This window comes from Oncorhynchus masou, chromosome 5, assembly GCF_036934945.1.
Source record: "Oncorhynchus masou masou isolate Uvic2021 chromosome 5, UVic_Omas_1.1, whole genome shotgun sequence".
Taxonomy (NCBI): Eukaryota; Metazoa; Chordata; class Actinopteri; order Salmoniformes; family Salmonidae; genus Oncorhynchus; species Oncorhynchus masou.
Window position 1 is genome coordinate 14,420,853 of NC_088216.1, and position 7,703 is coordinate 14,428,555.

Below are 7,703 nucleotides of genomic sequence, written 5' to 3' on the forward strand. Positions count from 1 at the left end.
TTCTGACTGGGACAATAAATACTCCCTTTCTGACTGGGATAATAAATAAATACCTTGGGACAATAAATACTCCCTTTCTGACTGGGACAATAAATACTCCCTTTCTGACTGGACTGACAATAAATAAATCCCTTTCTGACTGGGAATAATAAATACTCCCTTTCTGACTGGGACAATAAATACTCCCTTTCTGACTGGGATAATAAATAACTGGGATAATAAATAAATACTTTCTGACTGGGATAATAAATACTCCCTTTCCTGACTGGGACAATAAATACTCCCTTTCTGACTGGGATAATAAATAAACTGGGACAATAAATACTCCCTTTCTGACTGGGACAATAAATACTTTCCCTTTCTTTCTGACTGGGACAATAAATACTCCCTTTCTGACTGGGATAATAAATAAATACTCCCTTTCTTACTGGGACTAAATACTCCCTTTCTTACTGGACAATAAACTGGGAAATAAATACCCCTTTCCTGACTGGGATAATAAATAAATACTCCTTTTCCTACTGGGACAATAAATCTTTCTGACTGGGATAACTGGGATAAATAAATACTCCCTTTCCTACTGGGACAATAAATACTCCCTTTCTGACTGGGACAATAAATACTCCCTTTCTGACTGGGACAATAAATACTTTCCTGGGATAATAAATACTCTTTCCTACTGGGACAATAAATACTCCCTTTCTGACTGGGACAATAAATACTCCCTTTCTGACTGGGACAATAAATACTTTCCTGGGACAATTTCCTACTGGGACAATAAATACTCCCTTTCTTACTGACTGGGACAATAAATAACTGGGACAATACTCCCTTTCTGACTGGGATAATACCCCTTTCTACTGGGACAATAAATACTCTCACTCTTTGCTGGGATAATAAATAGTGTGTGCCTTTCTGGAAAAACTCTGCCTCCAGTCTGTTGCTAGGTAACCAATCCTTGTCCTCCACTGGGACGCAGTCTGCAGCGTCGTTGGATTGTCTGGGACTCATGGACTCCGCCTCCAACCCGTTGCTGGGATAGGTAAGCCACCCCTCCCTCTCCGCTCCACTCTTCATCACAGTCTACAGCATCCTCAGCCTGGAGGGGACTCGACTCTTCATCACAGTCTGCACTGCTAGCATCCTCAGCCTGGAGGGGACTCGAGGGTGCACTGCTAGCATCCTCAGCCTGGAGGGGACTCGAGGGTGCACTGCTAGCATCCTCAGCCTGGAGGGGACTCGAGGGTGCACTGCTAGCATCCTCAGCCTGGAGGGGACTCGAGGGTGCACTGCTAGCATCCTCAGCCTGGAGGGGACTCGAGGGTGCACTGCTAGCATCCTCCAGTATCCTCCGGATGTCCTCTTTCAGTTGGAGTAGCCAAGACGTTCCCTGCTCCTTCAATTGAATTGAATCCGTATTGTCCCACATTTCCTCCATGATTTTACGCCTCATCGAGCGGTGATCCATGCCTTTAACTTCGGATCCACCATGTCCATGATGTTCACACAGGTAACGTAAATTGTCCTCAGTCAAATTCCATAAGCTCTTTTCAATTTCATCCATCAACACTCCCTCCTCTCGATTCATTTTGTCCCCGCAGAGTTTGAATGTTTCTTGGTAAAAGGAGCAATAACAACTGGTTATTGAATGGGAGCTGCAACAAGTGTGAGGTGTCTCTCTCCTGTGTCAAATCAAATGTTATTTTTTCACATGTGCCAAATACAACATGTGTAAACCTTACAGTGAAATGCTTACTTACAAGCCCTTGACACTAATTTTTCTTAAAACTGCATTGTTGGTTAATTAAGTAAAAAATAGAGAACTCATATCTGGAGTTGTCATAACACCAGATCTTCTTCCTGTCACCAGAGCAGTGGAATCTCCTTGTGAGGTCACCTGTAGAATCTCCTTGTGAGGTCACCTGTGGAAGCTCCTTGTGAGGTCCCCTGTGGAAGCTCCTTGTGAGGTCCCATGTGGAATCTCCTTGTGAGGTCCCCTGTGGAATCTCCTTGTGAGGTCCCCTGTGGAAGCTCCTTGTGAGGTCCCCTGTGGAAGCTCCTTGTGAGATACCCTGTGGAAGCTCCTTGTGAGATCCCCTGTGAAATCTCCTTGTGAGGTCACCTGTGAAATCTCCTTGTGAGGTCACCTGTGGAATCTCCTTGTGAGGTCACCTGTGGAAACTCCTTGTGAGGTCACCTGTGGAAACTCCTTGTGAGGTCACCTGTGGAAACTCCTTGTGAGGTCCCCGGTGGAAACTCCTTGTGAGGTCACCTTTGGAAACAGGAGAACATGGTGAGAGAAAAGAAACAACAGTTTTGACCATCTATGTAGATGTGTAGCGGCATTCTGTTTTGCCCAGTCTGTCAAATGAAAACATTTTCTACATTAGATTGTCAATCTTACATTTTTTTACTTAAAGCACCGATCAGCAGTTAAAACAATAACAAAGCGTATCCCCGACCCTGTTTTGATAAAAAGCGGAGGGATGGGGCAGGAGAAATCTAACCACTCTCAAATTCATTGACAGAGCTAGATGCAAGGACTGACCATCCATGAAATCTAAATTACAGTTTTAACTATATTTTGAGACTATACAGTGTTTGTTTACATTTATTTTGTTTACAAACAAATCACCTGACCTCAACCCAATTGAGATGGTTTGGGATGAGTGGGACCGCAGAGTGAAGGAAAAGCAGCCAACTTGTGCTCAGCATATGGGGCAACTTTTTTAGACTTTTGGAAAAGCATTCCTCATGAAGCTGGTTGAGAGAATGTTAAGTGGCTACTTTGAAGAATCTCAAATATAAAATATATTTCGAATGGATTAACGATTTATGGTTACTACATGATTCCATGTGTTATTTCATAGTTTTGATGTCTTCACTATTATTCTACAATGTAGAAAATAGCAAAATAAAGAAAAACCCTGGAATGAGTAGGTGTGTCCAAACTTTTGACTGGTACTGTATGTTGTGAATTGCACATCAGTTTAAAGGAAAGTGGGGGGCGTGCCGAAAGTTGTGGGCGTGTAGAAAGGGGTGGGCGTGTAGAAAGGAAAGTAGTGGGTGTGTAGAAAGGAAAGTAGTGGGCGTGTAGAAAGGAAAGTAGTGGGCGTGTACAAAGGAAAGTAGTGGGTGTGTAGAAAGGGGTGGGCGTGTAGAAAGGAAAGTAGTGGGCGTGTAGAAAGGAAAGTAGTGGGTGTGTAGAAAGGAAAGTAGTGGGCGTGTACAAAGGAAAGTAGTGGGCGTGTACAAAGGAAAGTAGTGGGTGTGTAGAAAGGAAAGTAGTGGGTGTGTAGAAAGGAAAGTAGTGGGTGTGTAGAAAGGAAAGTAGTGGGCGTGTAGAAAGGAAAGTAGTGGGCGTGTAGAAAGGAAAGTAGTGGGCGTGTAGAAAGGAAAGTAGTGGGAAAGGGTGTAGAAAGGAAAGTAGTGGGCGTGTAGAAAGGAAAGTAGTGGGCGTGTAGAAAGGAAAGTAGTGGGTGTGTAGAAAGGAAAGTAGTGGGCGTGTAGAAAGGAAAGTAGTGGGCGTGTAGAAAGGAAAGTAGTGGGCGTGTAGAAAGGAAAGTAGTGGGCGTGTAGAAAGGAAAGTAGCGGGCGTGTAGAAAGGAAAGTAGTGGGTGTGTAGAAAGGAAAGTAGTGGGCGTGTACAAAGGAAAGTAGTGGGCGTGTAGAAAGGAAAGTAGTGGGCGTGTAGAAAGGAAAGTAGTGGGCGTGTAGAAAGGAAAGTAGTGGGCGTGTAGAAAGGAAAGTAGTGGGCGTGTAGAAAGGAAAGTAGTGGGCGTGTAGAAAGGAAAGTAGTGGGCGTGTAGAAAGGAAAGTAGTGGGCGTGTAGAAAGGAAAGTAGTGGGCGTGTAGAAAGGAAAGTAGTGGGCGTGTAGAAAGGAAAGTAGTGGGCGTGTAGAAAGGAAAGTAGTGGGTGTGTAGAAAGGAAAGTAGTGGGTGTGTAGAAAGGAAAGTGGTGGGTGTGTAGAAAGGAAAGGGGTGGGGGTGTAGAAAGGAAAGTAGTGGGCGTGTAGAAAGGAGAGTAGTGGGCGTGTAGAAAGGAGAGTAGTGGGCGTGTAGAAAGGAAAGTAGTGGGTGTGTAGAAAGGAAAGTAGTGGGCGTGTAGAAAGGAAAGTAGTGGGCGTGTAGAAAGGAAAGTAGTGGGCGTGTAGAAAGGAAAGTAGTGGGCGTGTAGAAAGGAAAGTAGTGGGCGTGTAGAAAGGAAAGTAGTGGGCGTGTAGAAAGGAAAGTAGTGGGCGTGTAGAAAGGAAAGTAGTGGGCGTGTAGAAAGGAAAGTAGTGGGCGTGTAGAAAGGAAAGTAGTGGGCGTGTAGAAAGGAAAGTAGTGGGCGTGTAGAAAGCGCTCCGCGCTATAAAAACGGAAGGGGGAACAAGCTATCCTGTGGCGAGGACAGCCGAGTTCGGGCCTCGTCAAGAGGATGAAAAGGGATGATTCTGGCCCAGTGGGAGTGAGATTTGTGGAGAAAAATGGATCCTTGCATTTTTTTTGAGGGGGGGGGGGTAGATCCATATGTGCCGTCAGGTTGGGTGGAGAAGAGGTTGGGGACTGTTGAGGTGCTGAGAGTAACTAGGATAAGTGATGATTTACTGTGTTTCTTCAGTCCAGGGGGAGCGGGCGCTACAGATCACCCCATTAGGGACATGTGATTTGCTTTGCTCTATGGAGCAGGGTATCTTTAAAAGGAGTGATACATGGTCTGGCATTAAGTGTTGAGGAGGATCAGTTGAAGTTTCCCAGTGTTTATAACACCCGCCGTTTGGTGCAACGCAGACCCGGTGGAGAGCGTGGGGAAACAGAGTGTTGAGTGGTAGTGTTCTGTTCTCTCAGACCATTGGTCTGGAGTAGAGTTAGAAGAGGGTTAATTCGTGGATTGGGGTGTTTATTTTTTATAGATGGCAGGGCAATTTTCCTTTTCCCTAATTTTGTATTACCATCTCAATTAACGTACGTAGGCCGAATGGCCTCACACACACCAGTACAGTAGGTGGCGCTGTGCGCCCCTAAAAGTTGGATGCGATTCGCCAACCAAATCCTAAAGAAGAAGAAGAAGCAGCTAACGTTAGCTAACATGGCTAATAGACAGAAAATACAACAGTAACTCGTTGATGATTTCATATAGCTACAATCGATATGCCTGTAACTACGAGTCAGAAAACGATCATTTTATTCGAATATCGACTCAGTTTGACTACAGCTTAAACATTGTTTACAACAGCAATTAGCTAGCTAGCTACTAAGCTAAAGAAAAAAACAGCTAGTCTGAAGAGAAGCTAGCTATCCAGCTAAATTAGCGGTTATGTAAACCTAACAACTTGCTAATTGCATATTTTTGGACGACCCCCTTCTGGCCGTTAGTAGATACCTTAATGATTTACTCACCGGTTGGATTGTAAACATAATCCTTGTTTAGTTTTCAGTGGTCTTCTAGCTACCTGTTCAAACGCAAGCGGCCTGTTCACGTTCCAGATGAGAACAAAACAAAGGGGCGGGGCGAGCAGGAAGGACCTGAGAGCAGAGAGAGTCTCGAGAACAGTAATACAACTACGCTGATTGGGGACATAGATACACTATAGTGCGTCATCGCTAAATTCGAAGAACAATTACTCAGTACACGAACAAATGAGTACATGAATTATCCCACGTGCCTATGTCAAATCAAATGTATGTATATAGCCCTTCTTACATCAGTTGATATCTCAAAGTGCTGTACAGAAACCCAGCCTAAAATCCCAAACAGCAAGCAATTCTACACAGCACAGAGAGAACGAGTGTTCAGTGAGTTTACTGGTGATTTTCACTAGTTGTATTGTTTATGATTGAGTAATTTACCAAATGGGGTGATGAAAGCAAACGTCAAAGTAGTTTTATGAAATGATCTATGCATAAATCAATTGGGTGTATTTACTCGGGATTTGTCCAAACGAAACGAGTTTTCACTGCATATCATTTTATATTGCAAAACTGTTTGCTATGACCTGCAACTAATGAATACATCCCCTTTTCTATCCACTTCAAACCGCTTTAGTTTCCACGGGATTAAGTCGGCGTTTCCCAAACCAAGGGTTGCCACGTTTTGTTTTTTGCCCTAACACTACACAGCGGATTCAAATGGTCAAATCTTGATGATTAGTTGATTATTTGAATCAGCTGTGAAGTACAAAACGGACCGAGTTTGGTTGGGAAACACTGGATTAAGAAAGATAGATACAAGACCGAAAGATGAGCTCAACTTCATGACTCAGCATCCAAACCAGTCTCACCACTGGGGCCAAGCAGGAACAAACATGACTTATTATTTGGAAAAACACGTTTAATTTGTAAACATAAAAAAAAAAACATATCAAAATTAAACATTAGATGAACAACTGTGTGAGACATGTTAACATCTGTAACTTCCCCCTCCAATCAACGGATGGAATGGAGAATCACCTTTATTCGCATGTACAGAAATTTGACTCGGTGATATGGTGATGACACAATAAACAGAATCTAGGCTACAGACAGACAACAAACAGAATATATGGACAAGATACACACAATTCACATACAGTATGTACACTATGGACAGTGTAAGCTAAAAACTACACTACGAACAGTAAGATAAACTGCAGAGTACACTATGAACACTATAATCTACATTATGAATTGTGCATGTATTGATGTAGAACTAAAAGATGACTCCTGGAAGTCCAGGGTAAAGGGGGAATACATAGACAGTTGTACAACTAAATACCTTAAACTTGAAATGCATTTAACAACACCTCTGAATCAGAGAGGTGCGGGAAGGCTGCCTTAAATCGACGTCTTCGGGGAACATAACGTGGGTCTGTTAAAAATATCATTCATCAGTTATTAAGCAATGACACATTACAAGAAGCGGATAGAGATACACTCATTCAGAAGAATTGGAGCCTAGACCTTTAAATAAATATATAAACACACGTGGCTAGTTGCTTCTTCAGACTTCTTCTAAACTGCCATGTAATTAATGGATATTATTATTATTAACAATAATACAAACTCATTTATTGCGATAACATAATGTTGCCAGTAGCTAGCTAATGGAGGAAGCATTTAGTGTTCAGTAACTCTGGCTGATCGTTTTCGCTCCAATGCAGCGCGTAAACTGCGTCTTATTCAAGGCAATATCCGTCACAACAGACAGTAAAGCCTTCACATATATATACATATACATACATATACACATATATATACATATATATATATATATATATATATTGGGAATATTCTTTCAAATCGCCACAGAGTTGATATATTCCAGACGTTCAGAAATATGAGGCTTTAGCACCATGTCGATCACATTGGTCGAGGGTTCAGAAGACGGGGAGTAAAGCATAGATTAAAGAGAGAAACTTGAATGTGTAACACAAAACATGATTTGTATCCTTAGTTTTGAGAAAAAATGTTTCTAAAGGAGAGGGACGGAGGCGGGGGAGAACACTTTATATTCGTAACCTCGGCCTATAAATTGACTGGAGACGGCATCCAAAATGGAAAACTGTTTTCAACGCAAAACGCTGACTTGTGGACGGTCTATATAAAACATTTAGCAGACGCTCTTATCCAGAGCGACTTACAGGAGCCATTAGAGTTAAGTGCCTTGCTCAAGGGCAGATTTTTCACCTATTCGTCTCAGGGATTCGAACCAGTGACCTTTCGGTTAACCGCTCTTAACCGCT